Raw genomic sequence first — 10,743 nt, forward strand, 5'->3', positions numbered from 1 at the left:
AACTAAGAAACTACTTAAAGTATAAACCACTCAAATTAGGAAATCTATTTAAATTAGGAAAGTTTCTTTATGGATAAAAACTAATAGTGAGCTTGCACTGAAAGTGCCAAAACAAAGAAGAACCCAAAAAGAACAATTCTAATTGATTAATACTTTAAGATCTGGGTTTAAGAATTATTAGGCCCGATTTTCTTCAAAACGAAGACATTTGGATGTTTGTACTCATTTGGTTCTCAAATCTCCATATACCCACATTTAGGGGTGAGTATCAATCAAGAGTTGACCCAACATCAAGACCAACCCAATCTTGCTGAGTCTAGTCTGGTTCCCGGGAGGACGGGTCGATCCCTAGTCCTGAGACCCTTGGAACTTGACCAACCCTATAATTTTTCTTTTCAAATACTAGATATATAGCCTAAAGTGCCCAACTACTCCTCTTCTTTTGCCCTTTACCTTTCCCTCTCTCCGAATCTTACTCTCACTTTCTCCCTCAATTTCAAATTCTTCCTGACCTCTTAGTAGCTTGATCTCTTTCTCCCTCACTTTAGCAACGACCCTTCTTGCTCGTTTATTCCTCGTTGATGTCGATGGTTAGCAATGAAGACTCCAGGATCACAGCAATTTAGATTGATCATCGTTTGCAATGAACATTTGCATCTCAAAGTAAGTACCTTCATACTCGGTTGTAAGAGAAACAAAAGGCAAAAAAATCTTAAATTTAATGGTGACATTCATTTTGCATCTTCGTCGACAATCACGATTACAATTTCTTTTTGTTAATTTTTTATACTTCAACATAAATAGTAGGGGTGAGCAAGATCTAATTTAGACCGGTCTAGTACCTAACTCAGGGACCAACCCGCAAAATTTTGGTCCTCAATTTTCGAGATAGAGGACTGACTCTGTTGAGCTTAGGACCGAGGACCAGACTAATCCTATGGACCAATCGATTCTTTTTTGTTTCATTTATATATTTTGTCAAAGAACAAACAAATTATTTGAAATTATATATCTATCAGCAATGTGACATTAAGTAACCAAATTGAATAGCGGTATAAATAAAAAAAGTTCAAAATACATAATATAAACCTTAAATTATACAAATTTATATATTGTTCATTCTTAAAAAAAAAAAAAAAAAACTTCAAGTTATCAACACAAAAACAAAATAAACAGCAAACATAGAAAATACTTAGTTTTAGATTGAAATTATTGTTAGTGAAATTGATAGGACATCTTGCTATTTATATCATCTATTGAGTTGAATTAAGAATCCATAATGCCATATGATTAGATCCAAAAATTTATCATCTTTGTTTCAAGCATGAGAAGGCAGATTTTGATATTATAGATTTGATGAGGACCCCAGTTACAGCACTGTTTTGTTATTTCTTTTTTTTCAAATGGTAATATGTTTGTTCAAGTTAATGGTATTCATGTCGAAGTGTCAAACATTAACAAAAAGAAATTGTTACTGTGATTGTTGAGATGCAAAATGAATGTGGTCATTATAGTTAAGATTCTTGGCCTCTTAGAACCAAGTAGGGAGGTACTTACCTTTAAGATGCAGATGTTAATTGTGAACTATGATCAATTTAAATTGCTGAGATCTTGGAGTCTTTGTTGCTAATGATCGGCACTGGTGAAGGATAAATGAGCAGGGAGAGTCGTTGCTAAAGCGAGAGAGAAAGAGATCGAGCCGCCGAGAGATTGAGAAGAATATGAGATTGAGGGAGAGAGTGAGAGAGATTCTAAGAGAGGGAGACCTAAAAGGAGAAAGAAGAGGAGGGATTGGGCACTTTAGGCTATATACCTAGTATTAAAAAGAAAAATTATGGTGTTGGTCTGAATTGGACCAATGTTAAAGGCGCTAAAGTCTCATGACTAATGACCAACCAGCATCGTACAGGTTTAAGGGGGTCTAAGGACCAAAGATTGACCCAAAACTAGTAGAGTTTGAGGAGCTCTTGGACGAAATTCATATAGCCTGACACACAAGCATATGGGCCTCAATCTACAAGGGGCGGTTTGCGAAGAAATTCGGCTTCGAAGAAGCCCGGTTACTACAACATTGAAATTCGTTTTCCTAAAAAGAACAAGTGAAAAAATGAAGGAGAAAAAAAAACAAGAGAAAAACGATTGTTTTTCACTCTTCATCTGTCGATTGCCCCAAAAATTCAGAAGGTAATTGCCCTGATTTAAAGAATTAGAGTTAGGGTTCATACTAAAATTTCCCCCGTTTTGTTAACATGGGGTAAATAGGTGGCCAACGACATAGTTTAGGTTTAATAATGCTCGAGAGCCACCTTACACAATTTATATTAAACAAATGCACGTTAAATTTTTTGACCACACTAATCAGTGATGGCATTGAAGTGAACTTTTTTTGTTTTCACAAAAGTAGCACTCACTTGATCGCTCAAAAAGTTTGACACTACAATAAACGTCGTACAGAATTTATAACATTTTTAGTTTCATTTTTCCTGAAAGAAAAGTTGATGAAATAAAAAAAAAAAAAAAAAAATCATTTGTAAGCGAATCATAGTTAGCACTTGAAACAAAAAAGTTGACAAATCACTCTATGATTTATATCAGAACTTTCGCATGAGAGTTAGTAAATTCAAAAGTTAAAAAAGCTTGTGACCTTTGAACTGTCCAAAATAGTTTTTTATTTTCATAACAGTGTGGGTAACTTACTTAATAGTTAGCTATCTAGGAAAAAAAAAATCACCAATAACTTCTTTTTGGTTGATAATTTTTTTGACACTTATCAATATGGATGTTACCAGTTTGCACTAAACAAGTTAGTTTCCTAAGATTTTGAACTTACCATAAAACGGGAGGCATTGTTTCCTGTAAAATCTCTACAATTTTATCCTGAACTTCGAAACTTTTCTTTCCTCCCCATCTCGATAATGGTAGCCAAACAAGGTGTCATCGCGGCGGCGATACGTTGAATTTCGTGAGCAATATAATTCTCCAATTAATAGAGGAAGCGTCTCATCTCAGTTTCTCTACATTTGCTTTTGTATGTTTCGCTTTTACCTTTTTATAGTAAAGTGCGAAGACGTGTAGATCAGCGCTTGATTATTGCTATGCTTTTAAAGAGTCTTTTCCCAGGATAACATTTCACCATTACACTAACCTAGTGTTGTTGTGGGGTTGGGTTACAACAGACATTAACATTTCATACGTGAAAAAACCAAGAAGTGGGGAACGTAATTAAAGAATCAAGCTAGAGAAAAAAAAAAATTGGATTTTTCCTTTCCTTTTTCCTTTTATCGGGGAATGGAATTTGGTAATAGAAATTATAAAAAAAATGGGTTTTTTCTTTTTTATGTAGTTATTTGTTACATGAACTCTTTTGTCCCTTCCATAGCTTGGATGGATAGGTTGGTCCATTTTGTGGGTGAGGGAAATAAGGCCTGAACCCAGTAAATAAAGGTATTTTTGGGCTGATTTCTTGGACTCTAAATTGGACAAGGGAGAAATGTATCTTCATTTGACAACGAGAAAGAAAAGGAAAGGCCCCAAAAACAAGCCCATTGGATCACGACCAAGTCTAGAAACCAAGTCCATGCTAACTAGGGTAACCTACTGACGAAAAAAAACTAGGGTAACCTAACAATGTTCGAAACGTTAGCCAAACCGAACCAAATAGTTTTTGGAGGTCTGGTTCATTTCAAGAGTACTTCTATGAAAAAACGGTTTGTTCACAAGCCGAATCAAACTGTTTTTTTTTCTTGCTTTGAGAAACCATATCGTACGACATTTCAAATTTTTTTATAATACTTTTATGGTTCATACATGAAATAGCGTATCAAAATAGGTTTGATTTTCATTTTATAGACTCTAACTTCTTTCATGAAGTTATTGCTCTTTCAAGCTAGCTTAGTGAATTGAATCTCATAAAAATACAAAAAAGAAAAGAAGAAGAAACGGTTTGATTTAACTTAGAACCTAACCAAATCACAAAAATGGTTTGGTTTGGTTTGGTTTCACTATTCTTCAAACCATGTTTATCGGTTTTACTAGATTTGACATCCAAGTCGCACCAAACTGTATCATGCTCACCATTAATCATTCCTTACTTATCAAGTTTCATATAGAAATCTCTTATATCACCACCTAAATTTGATATTTCATTGCCCCTTCGAATATACTGTTGTTTTAGCCAGTACTTGTCACCACCTATGATGTATTATTGTTTGAGTAGAATTGCTTATTTTTTAGCATAGTCCCCTTTGGCTTCTAGTATACCATGCATTATAAACATAAGATACATTTATGAGTCGGAGATAAGCTATAGATCATAGCTACCTATCACCATATCTAACCTTTTGTCTTGTCAATTTTATTGCAAAAACTTTTTACAATGTTTTGAGGCCAATAATGGGTCTTGGCCGGCACAGTAGCATAGTAAATAGAACTTTTTTTCATTCCATGAATAGTCAACAGTCAACGCACATTATTACACCTATGACTCAAGAAGGCACTTGACTGAAACACACGCACATACATATAGCATGTAAATCTCCTATTGTTTTTCTATGCTGTTTTTGCTATTAGTATTTGCTGTATTTGTTATGAAAATCGCAACATCGATTAGGGAAAGTTGGTAATCCTAAATTACTAAAGTCATTATCACGGAATACTATCTCGTGTTTCGTGCTTCTTTTTAATGCCATTGTGTCCCACTTAATGAACACTATGTATCTAATACTCCCCAAAATTAATTTTGCTGATTACAGAAAGACAAAGTAAAGATTTATGCAATTCGGATCCCAAGAAAACTAACCAATTTGACACAGCTCTATTTAAATTTCTAATTAATATAGATCCTAGCTACCTAAGCTCCATTAAATTTGCAGCGATTTAAGCACTCGAATCTTCCCCGATTTGAATGAATGTACCAAACCCCTTCTTTTGGCTTAGCCCATGAGAGGTAAGGAGATAATTCAGATAATACAACAAAGTTCTAATTAGGTGCAGAAATGTGTGGAACTACTTGGAACTTTTGCACATGGTGGGGTTCATTCACTTCGTCAATTGTTGCCTTTAATACTAATTGCCAGTTTGCTAACTTGATTACATACTCAAACCAATCGCATTAAGCATTCAATTTTCAGCTATTATCAGATAAAATTCTTTCAATTTCTTTTTTGACATATACGATCATCAACACTCAAATGGAGTGTTAAATTGTTAAAAACTATCCTGAGTCATATTAGTCATGTGACTTATGATCAAGAGAGTCAAAAATATATGCATGTTGTTGACACGTTTCCCAATCTAATGCTTCAAGTTTGCTACCACCGAAGAAAATCAACTCTGAAAGAAAATTCCAAGGAGTCCCAAAGAAATTCAATCGTGGTGTCCAAGGTGCGCTTTCAAGGGGTTTTAAAAGGTTTCGAATCGGTACGATCGGGACACCTGGCCTGCTTTGGCTTCATAATAAGTTTATGATTGATTTCCATATTGTAGTCCGTGCTAACCTAATCTTCTGTCCTAAAAGTTGAAAACTGATAATACCAATATTATAGTTCCATTTCTTCATCTTGCGCTATTTATAACAAAATCCTCTATGTTCAACTTAAATTCATGAAGTTTCTTTTTATTCACGAGTCTAGACACGAGACGGTAATTTGCGTTCACCTTCAAGCATTGGCAGACTAAGTCTTAGGTATCGAGGATGGTAAATGAAAATTTTAACTCTATATATTTTTATTGAATAATCTGAATCTCACTAGCTCTGAATGAAATTCACCTCAAGAAGAAAACTCGTCAGGTCAACCATAGTAGCATCCCCTCTCACTTCATTTTTGTCCATGGGAGTTCAACGGGTCTTTTTTTTTTGTCAGAAACGGAAACATTTCATTAAGTAATCAAAGATGAGAGGTCCAATAAAGGGGCATCATTACATAAAATGTCCAATAAAGTTTGTGGAGGTGATAAGACCCAATTCAGAGATAAGCAATTGTTCTTGTGAGCTTTAGCTACCCAGTCTGCAACAAGATTAGCCTTTCTAGAACAATGGGCTCTCTGAACATTTGAGAAGGCCTGCATTTTTTCCTTGCACTTGCTAATAATAGGTTGAACTTTTCAACTTAACTACGTGAACTGGTCATTTCTTTGACAAGTTGCGAACTATCTCGACTCAAAAAGAAGTACTTCATGTCTTTTGGGGAAGAAAAATTGAGGGCTTCCCATAAAGCTAGGGTTTCGGCCATCAAGGGGAAGAGGCTCTAATTGCTTTAGCCGCTCCTCCCACCATCCTCCTCCCCGAATAGCGGCATATGCAAGCAATGGAATTCCCCAATGAACTAGGTAGGTACGTTCCATCTATGTTTATCTTCAAAGCTCCTTCCAGCGGTGGAATCCATGTCCGAGATGGTTCAACTTCTTGAGTTTCAAATCTACCGATTTCGTGGGTCCTCCACAAGCGGCTTCTCGGGTTTCAAATCTGTACAAGGGTCGCAGCTCTCTTCTTCTTGCTCGCTCCCCGAACTAGTGTATCCTTCTATTTCCGGCACGCTATGACTCTCTCTCAGCTAACCACTGGGTCCAAGGCGCAACTCTTCGTACGGCTCGCTTGCTCTCCTTCCTGATCTATCATCCTCTTCGGCTCCCTCTCGCTTGGGTTTGGGTTCGCAGCTCACCGTTTGGCCTTACGGTCCCATCTATCTACTTCACACGCGGCTTCACCAATATTTCGATGGTTGGAGGTGCTGAGCCAAGATTGCTCTTCTCTACTTCGTTCTCTGCTGTCGTCCACTCTTGCTCTCGGCACCGCTTTGCTACCCGGGCTCAACTCACCACTCATCCTTGGTCACATGTCTCCTATCCACTCATCTACTCTATTTCCTGATCCATCAACTGCTCTGAGTCCCAGCGTTCGATTCATAGGTTGTAGCTCCTCACCCAGTTCTCCGTTCCCCTGTCTCAGTTCTTCATTAGACTTGCTAATCTTTGCTCGGGCTTCTTTATTTTCAGATCCAACATCTACTCTGTCTCTAGATCCACCCTTCCTTGGATTCCACTGGTTATAGCTTTTCAGAACCACTTGTGCTGAATTAATGATAGCTGACGCCTTTGGTTCTCTACCCCGAAAGATTGCCTCATTTCGGGCCTTCCACATAGTCCACAACGTTACAGCCACCAAGTGCAGGTTTGGAGGGTTTGTTGTCTTCTTTTTGAGTTGGCAAAACCATTTTTCTATCCTTGTCAATCCCTGACTTGAAATCTTTATGTTCAGCATAGTGTTGTCCCATATTTGTCTTGTCCATGAACACAGTAGGAAGAGATGTTCAACCGTTTCCCTCTCATAATGGCATAATGGACATATGGGGTCTGGTAATATTTTCCTTTGAAACAGGTTATCCTTTGTTAGGAGAGCATTTGGCATAAATTCCACATAAAAATTCTTATTTTGGGTGGAGTGTGCAAATTCCAAATGTCTTTCCAGAGTGAGGGGGAAGGTTGAAACGAAGTTGTAGCTTGATTCACCTGACCTTGTTTTGTATCCTCCTTGATGTAGTTATACGCATTTTTCACTGTATATTTGCCTGCCTGAGTACAAGTCCATACAAGTTGATAAGTTTCTGTTTGGGGCTTAATGGGGATAGTCAGAATTTCTTCAGCTAACTGATCATTAAAGTATGCTGCTATTATCATTTCATCCCATCTCCCTTGCTCTTTGTCTATAGGTTCAGAGACTAAAGAAGGTTTATTAACATTCACTGGACCCTCAATAATACCTCTTTGCAACCATTTATCTTCCCTAATTTTAATCTTAGATCCATCTCCTACTTTCCGCATGACTTTGGGTACTATAGAATCCCTCCCTAAGACTAGGCTTCTCCATCCCCATGAAGGTCGAAGGCCCTTTGTTGCATGCCAAAAATTTGTGTGTGGATAATATAACCCCTTAAACAATCTGCCCCAAAGAGAAGATGGTTGTTGTACCAGCCGCCAAGCCTGCTTCCCTAACATCGCTCTATTGAAAGAGAGAAGATCTCTAAAACCCATTACACCTCTATCTTTCCTAGTCTTCAATATATCCCATCTCTTCCAATGAATGCCTTCTTTTTTTTCATTGGTCTTCCACCAAAATGAAGTAATTTTCTGTTCAATAGCCTTGTAAATGGAAACTGGGATTTTAAATATAGACATGGCGTATTGTGGTAGTGCTTGAACCACTGTTTTCAACAGGACTTCTTTTCCAGCTTTAGATAGCAGTTTCTCCTTCTAGCTTTCTAATTTTGAACTTATTCGCCCAAGAACCCATGCAAACATTTGTTTTTTCAACACTCCCCAATCTAAAAGAATGCCTAGATATTTACCAGTTTTGTCAATAATGGGAACCCGCAATTCCCATGCCATATTATCTTTCAAAGATTGAGGGCAACCCTTGCTGAAAAATATTCCCAATTTGTTCAAATTAATCTCTTGTCCAACCCCTAGGCAATATTGATTTAGAATCATGGCCATATTTTGACATTCTAGAATAGTACCATTCATGAAAAAAATCGAATCATCGGCAAATAATAAATGAGAAAGCATATGCCAGCTTCGATTTAGCCTAATTCCTGTCAGACTTCCATTATCCACAGTTTGCTTCATCAATGAGGATAAAATATTTGCCACAATAATAAAAAGGTACGGAGATAAGGGATCCCCTTGCCTAAGTCATCTTGAAGGTTGAAAGTACTAAAGGGGTTTTCCATTGAATTTAATGCGAAATATGACCGTAGTAACACATTGCATTACCCATTTCACCCATTTCTTATCAAAACCAGTCTTTAGAATGCATGCCTTCAAAAAATCCCATTCCACTCTATCGTATGCCTTCTTAATGTCTAATTTTAGAACTGCTTGGAACTTCTTTTTTTAGCTCCTGATTCTAATTTGATGCAGTACTTCCTAGACAATGAAGATGTTATCTTGGATTTGCCTCCCACCCACAAAAGCGCTTTTAGCTGGTGCTATAATTTCTGTTAAGAGGGGTTTGAGTCTATTAGCCAGCACTCTCAAGATAATCTTATAGCCAAAATTACATAAACTAATTAAACGATACTAGTCTAATCTCTCAGGGTTCGGAACCTTCAGAATAAGGGAAATGTTTGTTCGATTCAGGGCTGGTGAAAGAGAGTTAGTGGCCAAAAATTCCTCCACCTCCTTAAATATGTTCTATTTAATGTCTTCCCAGTAATGATGATAGAATAGACCATTAAGGCCATCTGGACTGGGGGCTTTAGTGGCTCCCAGCTGAAATGCTGCTTCTGTGACTTCATCTATAGTAACTTCAGTAAGTAATTGTCTGTTCATATCATCTGTTACTCTTGCAGGTAATTGGTCTATCACTGGCGCAAAATCCCAGGATCCATGGAACTGATATAACTCTCTGAAAAATTGCACAGTATGTTCTCTCAACTGATTTTGCTCAACTAGCCATGTATTTTCTGTATTTTGTAACGGAGAAATCATGTTTCTCTGTCTTCTTTGAATGGTTGTCGAATGGAAGTATTTGGTGTTCAGATCTCCCCATCTCAGCTAATTAATTCTAGATCTTAACCCCAGTACATTTCTTCTTGCCTTCCAAGCTTGTCAATTTCGCCTTGTAATTTTTTAAAGAGTGCCTTGTTGAAGACATCTGAAATATTATCTGTAAGGCACTCTAGTTCCTACTTTAATATACTAATTCTCTTCTTGCCATTCACAAAGTTCTTTTGACTCCATTTGGATAGTGCATTTTGAACCGCATGAAGCTTCCCGACTGAATTTGGCTGGTTTTGATTTGTAGCTTCCCAAGATTTTAACACCACTTCCCTGCATTCTGCACTCTCAAGCCAAAATGCCTCAAATTTGAAAATTTGTTTCCTTCTAGTATGAGTTGTTTGAAGAGGCAGGATGATATGACTATGGTCTGATCCTACTGTAGGAAGAACAAAAGCTTTAGCTTCAGGGTACATCAGCGGTCCTCTTACATTTAATGTCCTTACATCTATAAGTTAAGCTTTTTTGTTGGAATATTTAATAAGTAGAATTTTTTGTCTATCTTTCAATTTCTTTTCACTTTTTACTCTCTCTTTTTTTTTAAATTATCACAACTCTTGTAATTCGAATTCTAATGTGGAATGCTTCACCTTTCAAAAGGTATAAATATCATGTGACGTACAAAATCTTTTTTTAATGATATATTAAAAATTAGGGTTATTATCTTGAAAAACTCAAAACTGATACACATGTGATAAATTTACCTTGAACTGATTTTTTTACCATGAGAAATCCCAAATAGGTACATATGTGACAAATGTACCTCAAATGACCATAAAAAAACCTTAAATTGGTACACTTGTGATAAATTTATTTCGATCGCCAAAAACCCTAAAATGATAATTTGTGATAAATATGCCATCCGTTAAATTGGATTAATACCTAAAAAAAACCATAAAAATTGTAGAACCGTGATATACAAAGAGTAAAATCTCAAATTAGTACACTAATCAACTGTTACATGTCATCAAACTTAGCAATTTAATAGTAAAATTTAACGGAAACTAATAGGGGATAAATTTATAACAAATGTATCATTTTGCAATAAATTTATCAAAAATGTACCAATTTAGGAATTTTGGTAATAAAAAAATAATTTTGGATAAATTTATCATATGTGTATCGATTTGGGGTTTTTCAGGGTATTAACCCTAAAAAGATTAAATGTTATTTTTAAGTTTTGGCAAG

Source organism: Eucalyptus grandis, chromosome 10 (genome assembly GCF_016545825.1).
Source record: "Eucalyptus grandis isolate ANBG69807.140 chromosome 10, ASM1654582v1, whole genome shotgun sequence".
Lineage (NCBI taxonomy): Eukaryota > Viridiplantae > Streptophyta > Magnoliopsida > Myrtales > Myrtaceae > Eucalyptus > Eucalyptus grandis.